The following is a 21,684-nucleotide window of genomic DNA, read 5'->3' on the forward strand; positions in this document are numbered from 1 at the left end:
TTTGTGCTGCTTTCTTTTGAGTGTTGTCCCAATGCTGCAAAGAGGGTGTTTTCAAAAGAAGGTGCTTGCTTCTAACCCCCGAGGCCGTCGGTATGTCTGCTTGTCTTTAATGAGCCCACTTGACACGTTTTATTGTCCTTGGGTCTGGCTCCCAGCCCCTCTCCAACAGTTGAGGCTGTCTGGAACTGTTGTTTGTCAGCACCCTGAAGACACTTAGTGGCTGCCAAAAGAACAGCAGGGACTACCCCCGAACAGGATACCCAGGGAACCGTGTCACTGGAGGGTTTTAAGACCAGGCTGGACACACCCTGTCAGGGCCACTCAGGGGTCCCTCGGCTCTGACTTGGCACTGGGCACCCTGAGGCCCCCTTGAGGTCCCCTCCAGCCCCTCGTCTAGGAAACTTCCACGCACGACATGGCTACCCCGGGAGCTCGGGGGCCTGGCCTGCCATCAAAACACGTCGCCAGCAAGCTTGAGGCAGCGGCCGGAGAGTTCCTTTTGGTAGCTCACCCTGGCACCAGCTCGTCCCCAGCCCGCTGCTGGGCCGGGCATTTCTGCCATCCTGGCCTAGAGTACCAGGATCATGACTGCCCCTGCCCCACCCTAGTGCCAGAGGCCTGGGCCTCTCCTGCTTCCTCTCCCTCCCCTGGCTGGGCGCCAGGCCCAGCCAATTCCTGCCCGGGCAGACAGCCCGAGCTGCGGGGACCCGCAGGAGCGGCCAGGGATGCTAGGAGCCCAGGGCAAGTAGAGCCGGTCAGAACAGGGGCGCTGGGCAGCGGCGGCGCTCTCTGAGGTGCATCAGCCACAGAGCGGCTGGGGGGCTGCGAGCTCCAGGATGCGGCTAGGGTGACCAGATATCCCGATTTTATAGGGACAGTCCCAATTCTTGGGTCTTTTTCTTATATAGGCACCTATTACCCCCCACCCCCATCCCGATTTTTCATATTTGCTGTCTGGTCACCCTAGCTGCGGCAGATGGAGGCTGGGAGGGTTACCATCTCTGATGCCCTCCCACCATAGGCCTGGGAGAGATCCGCGAGCAAGGGGGAAGGCGGAGATGGGAGGGGGAAGGTTTCCTGTGAAAAACTGCCTCTGTGCATACCCCTCCCCCCCGCTCTAACCATAGACCCCCATTTCCCTCCCAGAGCCAGGAGAGAACCCAGGAGTCCTGGCTCCCAGTGCCCCTGCTCTAACCCACTAGACTCCACTCCCCTCCCAGAGCCAGGGAGAGAACCCAGGAGTCCTGAATCCCAGTTGTTCTCATCCTAAATGTGAGACTCTTCGTTCTTTTCCCCTCCTTCTCTCTCTTTTCCTCTCCCTCCTTTAGTTTCTGTGACGGCTCCTGTCCGCACTGCGCAGGCCGGGAATAGGCACCCGCTGCTCTGATGGAGGCAGGGCCCTCCTAACAGGTAAGGTACAGGGACACTCATCTTCCACTCTCCCGGCCTTCCCAAACTGCTGACTAGACAAAGCCATCCGCTCACAAGGCAGCCTAGGCTCATCCAGACTTTCCCTCCTTCCTCTCCCTTATCCCAGCACACGGGGCTGGTTACAGACAAGTACTGGGCGAGTGGGGCAGCTTCCTTCTCAGGCACATTGCCACTCCCAACAGAGAAACTGCTGCTCTTCACACTGTACTGAGCTACTTCCAGCGAATCACTGTTACCTTTCCAGGTTTAGTTCTACAAGCTGTACTAGCCAACAATCCATCGCCCATCAAAACTCCCCCCTTTCCTTCCTCAGACAGGGCTTTAATCTGACCATCCACTTTAATCTGCTCCTGAGAAACATTTTCCTGACCAATGAGATCTTTCTGTGCTTGATCTCATTTCAGAGTCACTTCTGAGACATTAGACATTCAGAAACGTCATTCACAGACAAACTGCTTTTTTGCATAGACAAACAGCTCTTTCCCAAAGACAAACTTTTGGAGAAAGTTTCCGCCCAGAGCCAGCGGCTCCCCCTGGTAGAACTTCCGCAGGGGCCGCGGTGGAGCAGAGGAGTCTGATGAGTGGGGCTGGGGTATGATCTGGGTCAGCAGGAGAGACATGGTAAGCAATGCCCCCCTCCATAAGTCTGCAGTGGGTCAGTCCCCTCCTCTCGCGTCATGCAGCTCATCCCCCACCAGGGGCAGTAGCCCTAGTAATCCCTCCCCTGCCCCGACCTATAGACCAGGAAAGCAACTATTCTCCTTAGAATCATGCAATTCATCCCCACCCAGCAGAAGTTGCCATCTCTAATCCACCCCCATGCATCGTACAGTGGGTCATTCCCTTCCTCCATCATCATGCGGTTCATTTAACCTGGGGGGGGGGGCGGTAGATTGTGTCGACTGGACTGGACCATCCTCCCCTCCCAAGAGGGGGAGAACATGTTTCCTGGGAGCAGCCCCGTGCACACCAGGGAGGTGAAGTGGAGAGTTCAGGGAGGAAGGCTGGCCTTTCTGGTACGGTGAGTAGGGTGAAAGGAATCCGGCAGCACCTGCGTAATGGCCTCTCCTCCAGTCCCCCAGCACGGGTTCCCAGCGGGATTTGAACCCTGGACCTTCAGCTCTGGGGCATAAAGCACTCCTTAGAGCTAAAGAGGGAGCTGCATTAGTTGATAGCTGTAGTAGGCCGTTATCCTATATGTTGATTAGCTTCTGCAGAAGGGACATGACACACACGCTGCCAGCAGGATACACTCTCCCCTTCTCTGCACTAGACAGGGGTCACCTAACAATCCAGCTAACCCAAAACCAGACCATCCAAGGCCCGGGTATTGCTGGGGAGGAGGCTGCCTTAGTGAAGAATGGGACAGGGAGCCTTTCAGTGCCGCACCTCTGGGTAAAAGAGGGCCTGAGGGCAGGGCCTGCACTCAGCTATCTGCTCTCTCTGTTCCACAGCTCCCACGTGCCCCTGAAGAAGCGCACCGTGGCTCACAACCTCAGGATCGTTGAGCGGAGGATGGAGTAGGTGGCCAGATACCGGGATGAAGTTCTGATACCGTAAGGCAACTGACCGGGGGGCACCACACTGGGGGCTGGGTGGGAGGGGATAGTGAATGGAGAGAGGAGGGAGCAGGGAAAACCAGACACTCCAGGATCCTAAAATAAGAGGGAAAAAGCCACTAAGAGGCTTTAGCTTCCAAGGTGAGATACCAGTGAAAGTGAGGTGAGGGATTATTAGAAATTAAATGCAGAGACCACAAGCTGGGGTTGTGAGTAGGATCAAATCCTTCTGTCCGGCAATATCTCCCAGCAGGCGACTGTCTAGAACTTGCCCCTGCTCCCTGCTGTGTTTGAAAGAAACAGCAATCAGATGACACCCTGTGATGGGGTGTCCATCCCACAGAGGACTGGAAGGGGCTAAGGTGGCCAGGCAGACCCATTAACTCTACATGGTGTCCCTGGAGGAAGAGCCAGGGAGCAGGGAATTGATTGCAAGCAGGCTCAGCTGGGCAGGAATAGGTGGGGCCTATAAAGCCAGGAAGCTGGCAACAGACAGGGGCTGCTGCTGGAAAAGGGCAGCCCCTCCCTGGGAAGAGGGGGACGTGTTTGGAGCTGGTGCACCCAGAGCAAGGAGGGGAACCAGGAGTAGTAGGAAGCAGTCCAGGGAAGTAGCAGTGAAGGCTGGGAGAGGAAAGCCCAGAACTGCTGGGTTGAGGGTCCCTGGCCTGGAATCTACTGTAATGTTCTTTTTTGAACGCTGTTTATGGTCCTGGCCTTCACAACATGCTCTGGCAAGGGTTACACACACATGCTCACATCTTCTTCACCCAGACCCATTTTTGTTAGCTAATCTTTCTATTAAAATAGCACTAGGTCCCCAGTCATGCTCAAGGCCCCATTGTGCTAGGTGCTGCACATGTGCGTGTGACGAAGGGGTTATCGTTATAGATAAAATGAGTGCCACCTCCCCCTCTCAGTCCACTGTTAGCCAGTTGATGTCCTTGTGTCAGAGTGTGGTGTGCCATCCATGCCTAGGCACTGCCCCATTGCACTACTGTTGGAAGGCTGTGCCAAGCCCCGCCTTAGCTCAGCAGGGCCATGTCCCATCTGTTCCTGTCTGCTCTCTCCCACAGGCCGAGTGTGACGACATCTGCGGCGAGCCAGTTCTCCTATTCCTCTATGGAATCCATTCCCTCTTCCCTCTGGAGTCTCAGCTCCTTTTCCCTGGGAGAAGCCTCCGTGACTCGGTCAGAGCCCCTCTGCCACACAAGGGAGATCATGCCTGTCGCAGGCTGGGAAGGATCCACTCATCCCATCCGAGCCCAGCCTCTCCCCAGGCCTCCTGCCCACAGCAGACAAGACCGGCGAGAGCAGACCATGGGTCTGGACCAGACGTCAGCCCATGGCTCAGACTTCAACATCCGACAGAAGCATCTGCAGAGCCAACTGGGGGCACCTCCCCTATCCACTGAGTCGCTGGCCAAGGTGATCCCTAACGCCCCTGCTCTGCGCCCACCGGACAGAGACCCCAGGGTGAAGCTCAACATGGGCAGGGGCCCTTTCCTAAGCGATGAAGTCCGGGAGGAGCTGGACTGTCACGTGCACTCAAAGAGACTCCAGCACAAGCAGGGCTTACCCCTCACCCCCCAGAAACCCCACACAGCTCTTCTGCCTCCAGCTCCACAAACCCCCATCCCGGGGGAGCCATTGCTGGGGGAGCGGGACACCAAGCAGTAATGGGAATTCAACACAGATCGGCCCAAATGTGGATTTACAGCAAAGGTCCCAAGGCCCCTGAGATCTGATGACGGCCCTCAGCGTGCACAGAAGATCCAGGAACCATGTGTGTGCCCCTCGGGATCCCTGCCCCAAAAGGCCCACAGGATCATGGCATCCCCTGATGCCATCCTGGCCTGGCTTGTGCCCACGGCGGTGGTCAAGCCGCAGGAACACGGGGCTCAGAAATGCTCGGAGATCCAAATGAAGGCGTTTCCTAAGATGGTGAGAGAGTCACACAGAGATGCTCCCCTCCTGAGAGAGACTGCCCTGCCTGGGCCACTCCGCCCCCCTAGGGAGCCAGGCAAGCCCAGGACAGCGGCATTGCCAATGATGGGACAACAGCCTGCCCACCCTATCGAATGCCACATAAGGCATAAGCATCTCGTCATGCAGTGGGGGCTGGTCACCCTGGACCCAGAGCCCCCGGCAAAGCTGCCTCACGCCGACCCAGCCAGGGGAGCTGGTGTGGAGTTCAGTGAGATGGAGACCGATTTCCTGCTTGATGGGGTCAGGGAGAACTTGGACTGGCACGTGCAGCGGAAGAAGCTGCAGCAGGAGTGGGGTTTGCCGGATGCCCAGTGGAAATCCCTGCAGGCTTTCCTACCCCCAGTTCCCAAGCTGTCCTCCCTGAAGGCAAAGCCCGAGGTTGAGGTGGTTCCCATCCTTGGGGAGCTGCTCTTCCTTGGGATGGATCTTAAAAAGCAGCTGGAGTTCCACATTACAAAGATGCAAGTGCAGCAAAGATGGGAACTGCCCATGAGGATCCAGGATTCCCTGAGGAGGTTCATGTCTCCTTCCCCAGAGGAGAGAGGCCGGCTCTCTCATCCTACGTGCGGAGGCATCGTGACTCCGTACCGGTCACCGTTTCAGCTGCGTTCCAAGAAGGCTCGGTCTAGTCAGTTGCCTCTAAGGGCCCCCAGTCAGAGGTGGCTGGAGGATGTCCATGTCCTACCCACCGACGGAAGGCAGCAAATGGCCAGGTCTTACTCCTGGAAGCATCCTGGGGCAGCAGCTTCGAAAGGGAAAGAAACCCCAGACCATCGCAGCACATTGCAGACAGGGAAGCAAAGCACAAGCTCCTCTTGTTCCACACGTCCTCCAACACCAGTGGAAGATACCGCCATGGAGACGGGCAGGAGTGATGGCGCAGCAGGAAACCAGATTAACCCAGATCGCTGCACTCTGCGAGCAGGAGTGGATCTGACATCGCCACCTCCGGGAACCGCAGTAACAGAGAAGACGCTCGCAGTGACACTCGACATTTATAAGAGCGAGTTGAGAAAGCCCCTTACCAGTGTGAGTGGCACCAAAGGGACTGAAGAGACGCTAGAACTGCACATGGACAGGAAGGTTAACTTGGGAGAAGGCTCCTGCCTGTGGCCAGGGGCACAGGCAGGTGAGGGCAGGGCAGATCTTCTCAGGATCCAATGCCACCAGGTTGCCCCAGAGGCACCAGGCTCTGGGCAGCTGACAAGATCCATCCTTGACTCTCTCGTTGCTGGGCAGGCTGCGCACGACCTGCAGATCAAGCACCTGATGGAAATGTTGAGCAGCTCCCGCCCCTTGGCGGGCCAGGTCTCAGTCTGCCAGCTGTGCCGCAAGGCACATCCAGGAAAGATGAAGGGTCAGAAAACTCAGGAGGAGACACAAGTATCTGCTGAGCTGCATGGTCTTCGAGACATCACGGCTCCACATGGGTTCATTGGAACTGTGAATTCAAAGCTCTCTAAGGACCAGCTGCCAATCAGAGTCTGCAAGAAGTAAGCTTCGACGGAAGAGACCAGCTGGCTCTGTAGGTGCTGACTTGCCCAGAAGATCCCCTGGAATTCCACAGCGATGGACTCCTGGAGACTCCTCAGTGTCATCCAACCATAACAAGATGCCAGTGGTGTGGCTCCTTCCAGCAGACAGGAGCAAGACGCAGGATGGAATGGGGAAAACGGCCCCCACCAAGCAACCAAAGATGGTGTCCATTGCTACAAGTACAACAAGGCTTTCGCAAGCTGGGGAGAAAGCAACTGGGAGTCCTGACGGTTCTCCTCCAAAGCCACCAAAGGCTTCCAGAGCTAGGACACTATCCCCTTCAAGGAACAAAGTTCCAGTTCTCAAACGGATCTTAATGTGCCTCAAGCAAACCTTCTCCAAACTTCAAAACAAAGTGAAGTCCCAAATGTCCAAGGACCCTCGTTCAAGAACACCTGATACTAAATTTACAAAGCCACCCTTTTGGAAGGCAAGAGCCTCCAAGGGTGTCCGATAGTCGTATAAGTGCCTACCCTCCATCAAACAATACAATTTTAATAACTTAAACGGTTACTTTTTTAAAACACTACAGTATTTACATCCCTAGCATAGAGAAAGGCCTACCCCTTTTGTCTTCCGGTAACTGAATGGAGAACCGAACAGAGAACTGAATGTGTTTACCATGGGTCTGGAACAGAACGGTAACCACAAGGTACACCGCAAAACATGGAAGTCATGATTTATGCCAAAGGCAATGGTTTCGGGAATGAGGTAATCAATATTAATATGTATGAATATATGTTATAATATGTTAGCCTATCTAGTAAGTGTACCCGAAAATTTGTCTGGGTGAGGAAATAAGATTTGGGCATGGTAGGCTGGGCACGGATATGAATATTCAGGGCAGTGTCAGGACCCTATAAGAGGGCAATCAGCTATGCAAAGGGGGTCGCTCTTTCTATCTTCTGTTAAGCTTTCAGCTCAGCTTTGGCAATATAGCTTAGCTACTCCGCCCTCCAACCTGATCTTTGCCAACTTGGGGAGCCTGGACCATCGAATTCATTGGACATGCCAGAGCCGAGGCTGGTCCTGTCTCTCACTACCAGGTCTCCAGGGAAGGGTGTGAGGATGCTAGTTTAAATAGTCTTTTAGAATAGAAATTTTACCACCAGGGACCATAGAATTGTTTACTTCTTTGTGACTCTGTGTTTTGTATCTTTGATTATTCTTTCATTCGTTTTGATAAAGATCTTGAAATGTTGGTATTGTCCTCAGTATAAGTGTCCTTGCCACACACCCCAAGGGGCCGCTCATGACATTGAACTTGCTGAGTTCTCTAATCCTGGAGCCTGAATTCGGACAAGAACCTAAAATATCTTCTGGTCAGATCACTGTTGAGCCGTAATAAACTAGCCCATAAATTCAGGTCAACAGTAACTGGGGTTTTTTGAAGGTGGGAGCAGGATAAAAACGCAAGAAATGATACGGGAGCGGGTAGGAGTGGGTCTTGCGGGGCAGGACCGAAGCAGGATTAAAAAACAGTCCGGCGCAGGGCTCTAGTCCCATCCTTGGGCCACTTCCACCAACATCTGCTACGTACCTTACTGCTCTCTACCCGCGTCCTGTTTGGGCTAAGGCAGTGGCTCTCAACCTTTCCAGACTACTGTGCCCCTTTCAGGAGCCTGATTTGTCTTGCCTACTGAAGTGCTTTATAAATAAGAGACTGGTCAAACACACCTCGATCTACCATAGATGAACAATTAAGTTAACAATCAGCTAAAAACCACTAGCTGGACCAGGATAAGCCATCATTTAATTTCAACTTGGTTACTGTGTCAAAACAATTGTATTATTGCTGTACTACTGTGTTATCATTGTACTGTTGTATTATTGCTGTACAACATTGACAATGTGCATAACCTTGCTAAACTGTTTAACCAACACACAGGTAAAAAACAAACAAACAAATGGCAGCAAACAAGGAAAGGCAAGGAAAAAACAAAGTGGTAAACAAACAAAAAGTTACATAGTAATTACAAATGGGGTAAACAAATGGCCTGTTAGTACCAGTCATAATTTGGTTCAGTGACACTGCATCCTAACTGAGGCACATGTTATTCAAAACAATCGTGTTCAGTGTCTGGGTACAATACTACATCCTGACACAGCGCTATTCGATACATTGGTTACTGTCCATTCTGTAGGTTATCTGGAAAACAGCATCCATAAGAAACAACTGGATCTATGTCAACTACTGGTGTATCGCAAAGCCATGCAACCAATGGAACAGCGAAGTTAGCCACTTCTATTTCCTGCCCAGTGAAGCTTACCAGAGGGTGACAACCAGCAGTAAGGATAACCTATAACATGAATGGACAGTCCTGGCTAGTAACTAATTACAATATAGTTATATATAAAGGCCTCAGTGGTAGTGTCACTACTCCAAATTTCTGTTTTTCTTCTCATATACATAGCACTGTGGGACACACCATCACAATCCCTACCCCAGTATTTCAAAATACTCAGCCTACTACTACTAATAAAACAGGTAATAACTGAAATTGCCCTAATAGGAGTGTGTTTCTATCTGTGTCACCAAAGTAAAAGGGCCAAAGTACAACACCAGACTGGAAAAACATGGTTATAAGGTGGTGTCATATGTACACATACGTACTATACATATATGCCCATACACACTACAAATATATATGTCATATCCACATAATTCATATATATTAATTATTTGGGAGTGCCTCTAAGGCTCAATCATACTACTACATTCCTCAGTCATGGTCCCGGGCCTAACATTCCCAGGCCCACCATAAGGAACTAAATAATAATTAAATAATCAAATCTGCCTATCAGTCATACGTGGAAATGTGCAGACTAAAAAAACAGATGGGGCGTAAGTGTATGGATTCTGCCACTGACTCACCTGATTGACTCACCTCGGGCAAGTGTGTGCCTCGGTTTCCCCATCTGTATAACGAGGATACAAACCTACCTTCCTCACAGGGGTGTCTGAGGACTAATTAGTTAATGTCTGCAAAGTGCTTTGAACATGCAAAGTGCTACGGAAATTATGATCATCTACGTTATTAACGATCCCTTTCATGCTCCTGGACTCCTGCGTTCTATTCCCACCAAGTCACCGTGCCTCAGTTTCCCTGCCTGTACAGCAGACAACATGCCTCTACCTGCTGCTTCCCAGAGGCTTGTGAGCATTCTGTGGTGCTTGGAGCAGGTGGCTAGCAGCAGAGTGTTCTGGCAACAGGACGGCTGAGAAATAGGCATATCCCACTTTGACTTCCCCTTCCTCCCTCTGAATGAAGAGCAGCTACAGGTGACCCTGCCTTGCTCATACTCCTCCCTTCTCCCCTCCCGGTCAGTCCCTCCCTCCAGGAGAGAGCAGCCGCTCCCCCGAGAACCCTCCCTGATGCTCCGCTTCTGCTCCTCCCGTCCGACCAGCTTTCCCAGCGTCCGCTGCGTCCGGACAGCGCCTGCTTGCCGAGCTCTTCAAACGTAGTCACGCATGAGCTGCAATCCCGGCTGTCCTCGATAGAGGGCTCCCGCTGCCTCTGCCCCAGCTCCACACCCCACAGACGGCAGACACACAATGCTATTAGACGATCCTTAACTCACTGTTCTCCCGCGGCGCTGCCGGGCCCGGTCTGCTCCCATCCGAGAGGCTGCTCTGTCCTGCTGCAGGCGTGGGGGCGGGGATCACGGCTGCACGTTTCTTTCTTTGCCTGCAATAAATGGCAAGTCTGTGTGCTGGTATCAGAGGAATGGGAGGTACTGGACCGAAGCTCACACTGACCCCTCTCCGCCTCTGCCCCCCACCAGCCAGGCATGGCCAACTCCTGGGACCCTCCTCCCTTCACCAGCCTTGCTCAATGCTCCCCAGGACCCTCGGAACCTCCTCCCCTTCTGGATCCCCTGGCACCATCTTCTCCCAAACGCTCTTCCCCCAGCTCACGCTGTCCGTCCCCCCCGGCACCCCTCGGGCCCCTGCATCCACTCACAGGGCTGCCCGTAAATTACGCAGCACGGTTTCTGGTGATTTGCAAGACCCGCCCACCCCTCGTAACACTAACACCAACACAAAGACACGGAATTAACGCACTGGGGGTGGGTGGGTCCTTATGTCATTGATATACAGCCCCACACCTTTCCTGTGCGCCGACACCAGCCTTCTCCCCCACGGCTCTGCACAGATAGGGTCTCCCCATCTCAGCTCACCCCCTGCACCTCCGGCTTCTCCTGCACGCCCTGTCTCCTTGGCCGCCACCTCCCACTCCTGGCTTTGCATCTATTTCATGCCAACCCCACGGGTGTGGGACGGTCCCACTCACATGGCAGGCACCTCCCTGGACTCCTCCAAGTCCCTCCACAAAACCCACTTTTCCTGGTCTCCTCTCCAGCCACTGCCCTGGGATTGACTGCACTCATGCAGCACTCCAGAACCACACGAGCTCGCTGAGCTATGGGTCAGGCAGACATTTATACCATAGTGCTAATCCCCCATATCCTCCAGCCTTGCTGGCAGAGTGACTAACCTGCCCCCCCGAGCACCACCCCCACCAGGGCATGCTACTGATGAAGGCTCTGTCACCCACTCCCCTGCTGCATGTGCCCTACAGCTAGCCAGGATGGCCAGCAGCGGCTGAGATGCATTTTTGTCACTTTTCCTCTGCTGGCACCCAGGAGGCCTGGGCTACCTGCGCTCCCAGGGGCACAGCACAGTTGCCACCTTTCACGTGGTAAATAAGACCCCGACTTTCACAATAAGCCAAAAATCAAGCTAATCCCATTTCAAAACAAGCCAAACCCTGAGACCCCCAACACTCTGTGACTAGATCCCCTCGGCGTGCAGGCTGAGACTGTGGTGGGCCCGCTGTGCACCCGACTCTCTCCCCCCCTTGCCCCTGCTTGCTGGGAGCCCATCAAAAAAAAAGAAGCAACAAGCTACAAGCCAAACAAGCAAAAAGCTACAAGCCAAACACTAGCCAACAAGCAACTCACAAGCCAATGAAGCCAAAAACAAGCCCAATTTCTGCATTTTTTCCGTGGGTTTGGCATGTCTGGGGCACAGACGTCTCAGCTCAGGTTCCTCGCTATGGAGAGCCCAGTCAGGGCTGTGGGCCTCCTCTCCCTTCCCCCTGCGGGCGACCCCCTTCGGGCTCTCAGCCCGACCCTCTGCCCTCTCAGCCTCGTGAGAGCGTCCAGGTGGAGCGGCTCTGCGCACAGGCGTTCAGCGAGGAGCAGACGCTGGAGAGAAATGGGGGTCACCAGGAACCCCAGGGTGTAAGTTCCAGGAGGGAGACAGCATTTGACCCTTAAAGTTGGGGGCCCTGACAGTGAAGCCAGAGGTTCCTAACGAGTCCTCGCCAGCGGAGGAAAGGAAAAACCATGTTGCAAAAAGACTCCGATGTCTCAGAGCACGCTCCAAGCAACGGGCAAGAGACACATGAGTGGCTGAGCAGGCAAACCTGCGCTCAGAGGCTCTGAGGGGAGCTATCGCAATGGCTGGAATAGAGAGAGGCCAGGAAAATTAGACTGAAAAGGAGGATTTTAACAGCAGCACAGAGCATGCAACATCTGCCTCCCCTTTTCCCCCAACAACGCACAGACATGAACACGAACAGCCATGTCTCCACTACAAACATCGGCAGAGACGATCCACGTGGGCATCCAGCACGTGTATCGCTCATGCGCCGACACGCTCGGCTCTGGACTCGGCGCTGCGCGTACTCGGCAGCAGCGTTTGTGTCAATGCGAAGCCCAGTGCATCATGGGTAGGGATCCACACGTGCCATGCGTTGCCAGCCGGCACACGGCCTTCAGGGAACTTTTCCCTGTGTGTCGTGGGACGGAAATGACGTCCCCAGGGATCTCTGGGAGCTAGGGGTCAAGTTCCCAGCATGCAACGGTCTCCATCCCATAATGCCATCCAAAGCCCATCGTTTTTGGACCTTTTTAAAAAATCCCACAACCCCGCCCGGAATTTTTCGGTGGCCACTGTCTCTGACGGCGGCCTGGAGCCCTCGGAGCTCTGCGCTGTTCTCACGAACGCTGCCAACACAGGACGTGCGATGCTCCTGGATCTGCAGCCCCGCAGGGAGCAACTCCACCACCATCAATATGCTCCGCTCTCTGGTGTTCCCTCTCCCCTCCCAGGAAACCCCTCTGGCAGCAGCAGTGACTTCACCCCCCTCGCAGGCACACAGGAGGAGGGCAGCAGGGAATGGCGCTCAGCTAGCGAGGCGTTAGGGCCAGACGGGCGGCCCTAATGGGAACAATGAAATTCCAAGAGGTGACAGCCCAGCGGGTCCAAAACCAGTAAGACAACAACTGTACAGCTCAGCTACCCCCGTCATTGTTCCTGCAAACGGAAACGGCAACAGGGCTGAATTTCCTTGCATGCTAAGAAAGGGAAATAACCCCCGTGTGGACACGGAAAAGCCAGAGCCTCCCTACACAAAACAGCCACGGCTTGGAGATCGTCCCTGCTTGCAGGATTCTATCGGCAGATAAGCCAGAATGCCTGGTGAGATGCTTTGGGCAGTTCTTAAGTCACAGCGTTGCCAAGGCTAAGTTCCAAAAATCCTTAGTTGGGCGCCAAAAATCAAGACATTACAGAAAGAATCAGTTTGGGTTCTTCTTTGCCTTCTGCTCTCTGATCAGGTGAGTCCCATGTTCAGGCTGTTCTCTGCCACGTGAGGATTAAGAAACTATATATCTCTGTGTGTGTGTATGTGTGTGTATCTGTATGCGTGTGTGTATTTGTGCGTGAGTCTGTGCATATGTATGTGCGTATCTGTGTGTGAGTCTGTGTGTGCGCGTATCTCTGTGTGCTTGTGCACGCATATCTGTGTGCGTGTGTGTGCGTGTATCTGTGTGCGTGTGCACGTATCTGTGTGTGTATGTGTGCGTGTATCTGTCTGTGTGTCTCTGCACGTGTATCTGTCTGTGTGCGTGTGTGTGTGCGCCTCTGTGCGTATTCGTATCTGTGCGGGTGTCTGTGCGCGCGCGCGTCTGCGTGTATCTGTGTGTGTGTGTGTGTGTTTTGTGTGTGTGCGCGCACGCGCCTATGTGTGCGTGTCTGTGTGCGTGCGTGTCAGGATGTGTGTCTGTGTGTGTGTATCTGTGTCTGTGTGCATATCTGTGTGTATCATAGAATCATAGAATATCAGAGTTGGAAGGGACCTCAAGAGGTCATCTAGTCCAACCCCCTGCTCAAAGCAGGACCAATTCCCAACTAAATCATGCCAGCCAGGGCTTTGTCAAGCCGGGCCTTAAAGACCTCCAAGGAAGGAGACTCCACCACCTCCCTAGGTAACGCATTCCAGTGTTTCACCACCCTCCTAGTGAAATAGTTTTTCCTGATATCCAACCTGGACCTCCCCCACCGCAACTTGAGACCATTGCTCCTTGTTCTGTCATCTGCCACCACTGAGAACAGCCGAGCTCCATCCTCTTTGGAACCCCCCTTCAGGTAGTTGAAGGCTGCTATCAAATCCCCCCTCATTCTTCTCTTCTGGAGACTAAACAATCCCAGTTCTCTCAGCCTCTCCTCATAAGTCATGTGCTCCAGACCCCTAATCATTTTTGTTGCCCTCCGCTGGACTCTTTCCAATTTTTCCACATCCTTCTTGTAGTGTGGGGCCCAAAATTGGACACAGTATTCCAGATGAGGCCTCACCAATGTCGAATAAAGGGGAACGATCACGTTCCTCGATCTGCTGGCAATGCCCCTACTTATACAGCCCAACATGCCGTTAGCCTTCTTGGCAACAAGAGCACACTGTTGACTCATATCCAGCTTCTCGTCCACTGTGACCCCTAGGTCCTTTTCAGCAGAACTGCTACCTAGCCATTCGGTCCCTAGTCTGTAGCAGTGCATGGGATTCTTCCGTCCTAAGTGTATATGTGTGTGTGTATGTCTGTCACACACACACACACACACACACACACACACACACACACACACACACACACACACACACACACACACACACACACACACCGGGGAGGGATAGCTCAGTGGTTTGAGCATTGGCCTGCTAAACCCAGGGTTGAGAGCTCAATCCTTGAGGGTCCATTTAGGGATCTGGGGCAAAAATATGTCTGGGGGTTGGTCCTGCTTTGAGCAGGCGGTTGAACTAGATACCTCCTGAGATCCCTTCCAACCCTGATATTCTATGATTCTATGATATATCTGTGTGTGTGTGTATGTATATATATATATATGTGTGTGTGTGAATATATGTATATCTTTGGGATGCGTGTGTGTGTGTGTGTATGTATGTATATCTGTGTGTGTATATCTGTGTAACTATATATGTGTGTGTGTGTAGGTCTTTGTGTCTGTCTGTGTGTGTCTATATATAAACACACACACATTTTATATATAATGAAAGCTAAGCTTCTCACAATCACCTGACTCCAGGAGCTGGGGCTTAACCCCCACCCACAAAGTATCATGAAACTCATGATTAAAATCACAAGAGTGGACACAGTGCTGGACACCTCCCACTAAGAAAAACCCTAAAAACAGAATAAAAGCTGTGTAAATTCAGAAATATTTGTATATGATTCATGGAGGCTAGGTCCATCGATGGCTATTAGCTAGGATGGGCAGGGATGGTGTCCATAGCCTCTGTTTGCCGGACGCTGGGAATGGGTGACAGGGGCTGGATCACTTGATCATTACCTGTTCTGTTCATTCCCTCTGGGGCACCTGGCATTGGCCACTGTCGGAAGACAGGATTCTGGGCTAGATGGACCTTTGGTCTGATCCAGTCTGGCCGTTCTTATGTTAACATCTGAAAGTCCTGCTGGAATAGAAAGGGGCAGTAATTTTAAAAAGAGAGACAAGATGGGGGAAGTAATATCTTTTATTGGACCAACTTCTGTTGGTGGAAGCGACAAGACGTCAAGCGCCACAGAGCTCCTCCGGTCTGGAGAAAACAGGCAATTTAAATTACACTTTCCAGGGCACCTATCGTGCCTTTTACTTGTTTTGCAGGCAGCACAGAACATGCTTTCGGCAGTCAGAGATAGAACGGAAATTCAGAATCCTGGCAATGAGCTTTTCCAAAGCAAAGTGCAAACTTTACCTGATCTACCCTCACATCCTACATAAAGGTGGGGTTTTTTGCCAGTGGGGAAACTGAGGCACGGGGCATGAGCAACATGAATGAATGAAATAGATTAAAATGGATTGACAAAAGGATTAGTAGAGGCAGCCAGGCTCAGCAGTGCCGCAGTACGGATCTGGAAAGTCAGCCTTGCGATCTTTTGCCTCATCTCTTCGTCCACCCACAGCGTTTCCAAGCAGACACTCGGGACCAGAGATTGTTCAATGGTCCTTTCGCAACCATCTGTGCACAGACCTCCTTGGAGTCTGTAGTCTGAAGTTAAAAGCAATGCCAGGAGACCTCACTGAGCCCTGCATGCTGTCTCCGGAAATTTAATACACGCAATCAGGGCTTTTAAGCTACTATAGCATCCACCATGCCACTCAGGACAGACTCCAGGAGCAAACCTGGGCATGCAGCCTAGACCTGCGATGGGATTCAAACTCCCCTTAAAGCTCCAAGAGAACCAGCAGCTCAGAAGCAGATGGTTCTGCATCAGCCCCTCTTCTCTCACTTGCCCTTGTCACAATCCCAGGGTCACGTCAGCAGACACCACCACCAGCAGGTCTCACATCACGATAATCAAAGGTGGCACTCCTACCACACACCCCACCGGCCCAAGGCCTGACAGCTCCTTCTGCAATGACAGCTTCTAACACGCAGAACCTCAGGCCTGGTCTGTGCAGAGCTCCTCTCCCCACAATTCTTCCCTGCTGAATTTCAAAGCCTGGGATCGATCCAGGAAGCATGTGCCAAACTCCCCCTGGCTACCAGCCACTCTCATAATAGACACCTGCCTGCAAAATCGTAAGGGCCCCTTGAAACCCCTTTTGCACCAGTCTAACCCTGTGCTGAGCGATCTGTCCCAACTCAGACTGAGTGCAAACCCTCCGATTTCTTTCCCCGGACCTGGAGAAGAGCTGTGTGTAGTTCAAAACCTTGGACCTTTCTCCAACAGAACTTGGTCCAAGAAAAGAGAATAGCTCACCACCTTGTCACTCCCATAACAGGTGGGAGAGATCAGAGCCAATTTTTCAGACAGGAATTCCAGCCTCCTTTAATGTCCAGGTTGCATAAAGACTGGTCTCCTTTCATTAAAGGACCAGTGGCTTTTTAGATCCCTCAACCACCCTCTTTTCTTTTCCCCACTTATTTTAAACATCAACAACTATAACAATTCTTTGACTTACATGTGCACACTCATTCCTGGCTGGTTTCCAAAGCCCCACCGGCAGAGTGGACAAAAATCTAGGTTTAAAAAAAGAAATCAGATTTTTATTTCATTTGGATTTTTGTATTTAAATTCAATACATCTGTTTGAAAATAAACCTCTGAAATTATGGCACCTTCCTTAAGGCCTAAACTTCCTACAGCCTATTCAAATAATCGACATTAAATTAAAAAAATGAGCATTAAGCAGTATAGGGTTTGCTCCTGAATTTTTAGAGGAAGTGAAATCACTGAACTGGTGGAAGTCACTGTCTGAGCACCTGGAACTAGAGTTTGGGGACGTGCTAAACCACAACTTTTGACAGCAGTTGCCTCTTTTCCAAGTGCAAGGAGAATATTTTCTTCATTTTTGAAGGGTTAATCAATTTGTCTTCAGGAAAAATAACTCAAATACCTACTGCAAACCAAGATTAAAAGTAGTGATTTAAAACAACGTTTCCTGCTTGCTGATTTAAACTATCATCAAAATTGGTGCTTTCAATTGCTTGGATTGAAAATCAATTCACCCTGGACACAGGCCTAAACTGTCACGTGGCCAAGTGATTTTGGGAGGCCCAATCCCAGATACTGCCAAGGGACCTGATTTTCAGGAGCACTGAGCTCCTCCCTCTGAGCCAGGGAGCTGTAGGCCCTAGGGTGACAAGTTGGGCACCTAACCCCCCCTTCCCCCCAAGAGTTTAGGCTACAGAAGCTGGAAATGGAACATGTGCCCAGTACAATTGCAGCTGTTCCTGTCACAAGCCTTTTTTTTTGTTTTTAAATCTAAGTTCACTGGGGCAAAAACTCCCCCCACCCCCCCGCCCAAGCATTAGGTGCTCCCTGGATTCTCTACAACTAGCACCAGCCTTTCCTAACCCCCAGCCAGCCCAGCCCCAGCCCCAGCCCCAGCCCCAGCCCCAGCCGCTCTCCCCGTGGGTCTGTTCTGCATGGAGGGTCCTTACGCTGCAACGCTCCCCTTGGTTCCCCCCCCCCGCCCAACAGGGCTCTTTGCAGCGGGGGGTTACCCGGGCTCTTGTTTCCTTGCAGGGTATTTCTGTCTGCCCCCCCGCCCGCACCTGGGGAACTCCCTGCGGGGTTGGTTTAATGCCTCACAAAACCCACCTCCTGCAAACCGGAGGCTGCCGCCCTCCCAGGCACCCCGCCCTAATCGCCACAACGTGGGGGGGGGGGTCTGTTTGCTGGGGGCGGGGGGGCCTGGCCCTGACGTGGCCTCTCATGGGTACCTGGTCAGTACCGAGCCGAGCCAGCCTGCCCCGGGCACCCTGCAAACACAGATTCAAACCTCCTTTCAGGGTCACATCCCACCCCCAGGGGACCGACCTCACCCAGCCTCGGCTGCACAGGGCACCTGCCGACCCCACGGGCATTGCAGCAGGCAGCGGGGCGCAGGGTGTCTGCTGCTCTCCTTTCCGGGGGGCTGCGAGCAGGGGCTGCAGGGAACCTGAACCTCCTCTGCCCTCCCTTCGCCTGCAACCTACAGCCCCGCCCCACAGCTCCCTTCCCCGGGGGAAAGGGCGGAGCAACCGGCTACAGAAGCCAAGGTTTTGCACTTGAGCAGGGAGTGTGATTCTGTGCTGGGGCAGACAAAGCGTCCAGCCTTGCACTGCTGTGCAAAGCACCCCGCCCGCACCCCGTGCAATGCCAGCCAGACTGCACCTGTGCACCGCCGCCATGCAACGCCAGACAGGCTGCACCTCTGCACCACCGCCGTGCAACGCCAGACGGGCTGGACCTCTGCACCGCCGCCGTGTAACGCCAGCCAGCCTCCACCTGTGCACCGCCGCCATGCAACGCCAGCCAGCCTCCACCTGTGCACCGCCACCGTGCAATGCCAGCCAGGCTGCACCTGTGCACCGCTGCCGTGCAACACCAGCCAGGCTGCACCTGTGCACTGCCCCCGTGCAACTCCAGCCAGCCTCCACCTCTGCACTGCCCCTCCACAGCCCCTGTGCAATGCCAGCCAGCCTCCACCTGTGCACCGCCCCTCCACGGGCCTCGTGCAATACTACACAGCCTCTATTTGTGTATTGCTCCTCCATATTCCAGCAATGCCAGCCAGCCTCTGCTTGTGCATTGCCCTTCCACAGCCCCTGTGCAATGCCAACCGGCCTCCACCTGTGCACCGCCCCTCCACGGGCCTCGTGCAATGCCAGCCAACCTCCACCTGTGCACCGCCCCTCCACAGCCCCCGTGCAATGCTACACAGCCTCCACCTGTGCACCGCCCCTCCACGGGCCTCGTGCAATACTACACAGCCTCTATTTGTGCATTGCTCCTCCAAATCCCAGCAATGCCAGCCAGCCTCTCTTTCTGCACTGCCTCTCCACAGCCCCCACGCAATGCCAGCCAGCCTGCAGCTGTGCACCGCCCCTCCACACCGCCGTGCAACGCCAGCCAGCCTCCACCTGTGCACCGCCCCCGTGCAACGCCAGCCAGCCTCCACCTGTGCACTGCCGCCGTGCAATGCCAGCCAGCCTCCACCTGTGCACCGCCGCCGTGCAACGCCAGCCAGGCTGCACCTGTGCACCGCCCCCGTGCAACTCCAGCCAGCCTCCACCTCTGCACTGCCCCTCCACGGCCCCCGTGCAATGCCAGCCAGCCTCCACCTGTGCACCGCCCCTCCACGGGCCTCGTGCAATGCCAGCCAGCCTCCACCTGTGTACCGCCCCTCCACGGCCCCCGTGCAATGTCAGCCAGCCTCCACCTGTGCACCGCCCCTCCACAGCCCCCGTGCAATGCTACACAGCCTCCACCTGTGCACCGCCCCTCCACAGGCCTCGTGCAATACTACACAGCCTCTATTTGTGTATTGCTCCTCCATATTCCAGCAATGCCAGCCAGCCTCTGCTTGTGCATTGCCCTTCCACAGCCTCTGTGCAATGCCAACCGGCCTCCACCTGTGCACCGCCCCTCCACGGGCCTCGTGCAATGCCAGCCAGCCTCCACCTGTGTACCGCCGCTCCACAGCCCCCGTGCAATGCTACACAGCCTCCACCTGTGCACTGCCCCTCCACGGGCCTCGTGCAATACTACACAGCCTCTATTTGTGCATTGCTCCTCCAAATCCCAGCAATGCCAGCCAGCCTCTCCTTCTGCACTGCCTCTCCACAGCCCCCACGCAATGCCAGCCAGCCTGCAGCTGTGCACCGCCCCTCCACAGCGCCCGTGCAATGCCAGACACCCTCTGATCCCTTCGTGCATTGCTCCTCCACATCCCAGCAATGCCAGCCAGCCTCTGTTTCTGCATTGCCCCTCCACAGCCCCCGTGCAATGCCAGCCAGCCTCTGTCTGTGCCTCCCCTCCCCCATGCAATGCTCCCCACCGTCGGTCCGTGCATTGCCCGTCCACGGCCCCCGTGCCATGCCAGCTTCTGTCCATGCGCTGCCCCGTCACTGACCATACAACACACGAGGTGCCCGTGCATCACCTCCCCCAGGAAATAGCAGCACCCCATGGGGAGATTGCACTAGACACAGTCAGACTCACCTGAACCGCCACAAGCCCCGGCAGCTTTGCAAAGCAGGAAGTGTTAGCGCAGTTCCCAGGACAAGCAGCAGGGGCTGCACGTCTCCTACTGCAGGGAGCCCTGGGCAGGGAGCCCTTGCATGTGGCTCTACCCTCTGTTTGCACTGGCCCTCCGCAGTCCTCAGGCCAGCCCTGGGCAGAGTGGGGCCACCGCAGTTGAGTGGAGTTAGTTGATTGCAGGAGAGGAAGGCATCTGTTTGCAACTCCCCCACCCCAGCTCTGGTCAGAGCAGCTGTAGTTAGTTTTATGTTCAGCCCCTAGCTGCACATGGATTTTCATCCATAGCTCTCAGAGCACTTCACAAAGGACGACAGTATCATTATTCCCATTCTACATATGGGGAAACTGAGGCACAGAGAATGGAACTCCATGCCTAAGGTCAGCCAGCAGGACACTGCGGGCGCCAGGAACAGTCATAGGGTTGCCAACCCTTCCGGATTGGCGGGAGTCTCCCGGAATCGGCCTCGATTTCCCGGTGGCTATTGAAAGCAATCCGGGAGATTTTAATAGGTCGCTAAAAGTCCTAGGGGCTAAGGCAGGCTGCTCCCTACCTGCTCTGGCTCAGAACGGCTCCCGGAAGCGAGAGGCACATCCCTCTGGTTCCTAGGCCCAGGGGCAGCCAGGGAGCTCCACGCGCTGCCCCCGCCCCAAGCACTGACTCCGCAGCTCCCATTGGCCGGGAACATACTGGTCATCTTTGCTTTTCAGCTCCTGCAGGAGAAGAGCAGACACTGAACTGATAAACGCTGCTCTGCAGAGCTTCAGCACAAGGCAGAGAACCTAACAATCAATATCCTGCATCTGCCCCTTCCTCACTAGGTCAGAGCCTCACAACAGATTCTCAATATACAGGAAGGAACCGAATGCGCCCGAGGCATGTGTGTCACCTGCAGGGCAGCTCTACGCAGGCAAGCATCTCGAAGAATCATTGTTACCACCATGAGGCCCAGTTCTTCACAGTGGGTTCTAGCTTCGCTACACCCTTAGTGCGATGAGCGAGTACCACACACCATGGTTGGTACTTGGAAGCTCAGTATAGTGCGTGTTTGCCTGGCTTTAGCTGCAGAGTTGGAAGTCGGAGGCTGTTTTCAGGAACTCCTAAAGGTGAATAGGTAGAAGAAGCTGGTGCTTCAGAAGCAACATTTTTCATGAGCTTATGGTTGTAGATCTGCCTGGCACATGGACATGTTTTTCAAACATTAGTTCTCGCTATGTCAAAACACAAAGGTCCATTGGTTTACTCTGGGCTGTGACATCACTGGCTACCCGACTAGGAATCCAGAGCCCGGTTCAGGGTTCGGGGGGGCGGTTCGGGGGGCCCAGTTCGGCCCGGT

At 54.0% G+C, this 21,684-nt stretch overlaps 1 long non-coding RNA gene across 1 annotated transcript; it reads right to left on the bottom strand.

Moving 5' to 3' along the window:
- Nucleotides 1–8,072: 8,072 nt before the first annotated feature.
- Nucleotides 8,073–16,935, bottom strand: LOC135977555 (uncharacterized). Its single transcript, XR_010595001.1, has 3 exons — nucleotides 16,786–16,935; nucleotides 15,169–15,292; nucleotides 8,073–10,201 (listed from the first exon to the last, which is right to left on the bottom strand). It is a non-coding gene; the product is annotated as an uncharacterized LOC135977555 (long non-coding RNA).
- Nucleotides 16,936–21,684: the final 4,749 nt, after the last annotated feature.

This window comes from Chrysemys picta, unplaced genomic scaffold, assembly GCF_011386835.1.
Source record: "Chrysemys picta bellii isolate R12L10 unplaced genomic scaffold, ASM1138683v2 scaf3, whole genome shotgun sequence".
Taxonomy (NCBI): domain Eukaryota; kingdom Metazoa; phylum Chordata; order Testudines; family Emydidae; genus Chrysemys; species Chrysemys picta.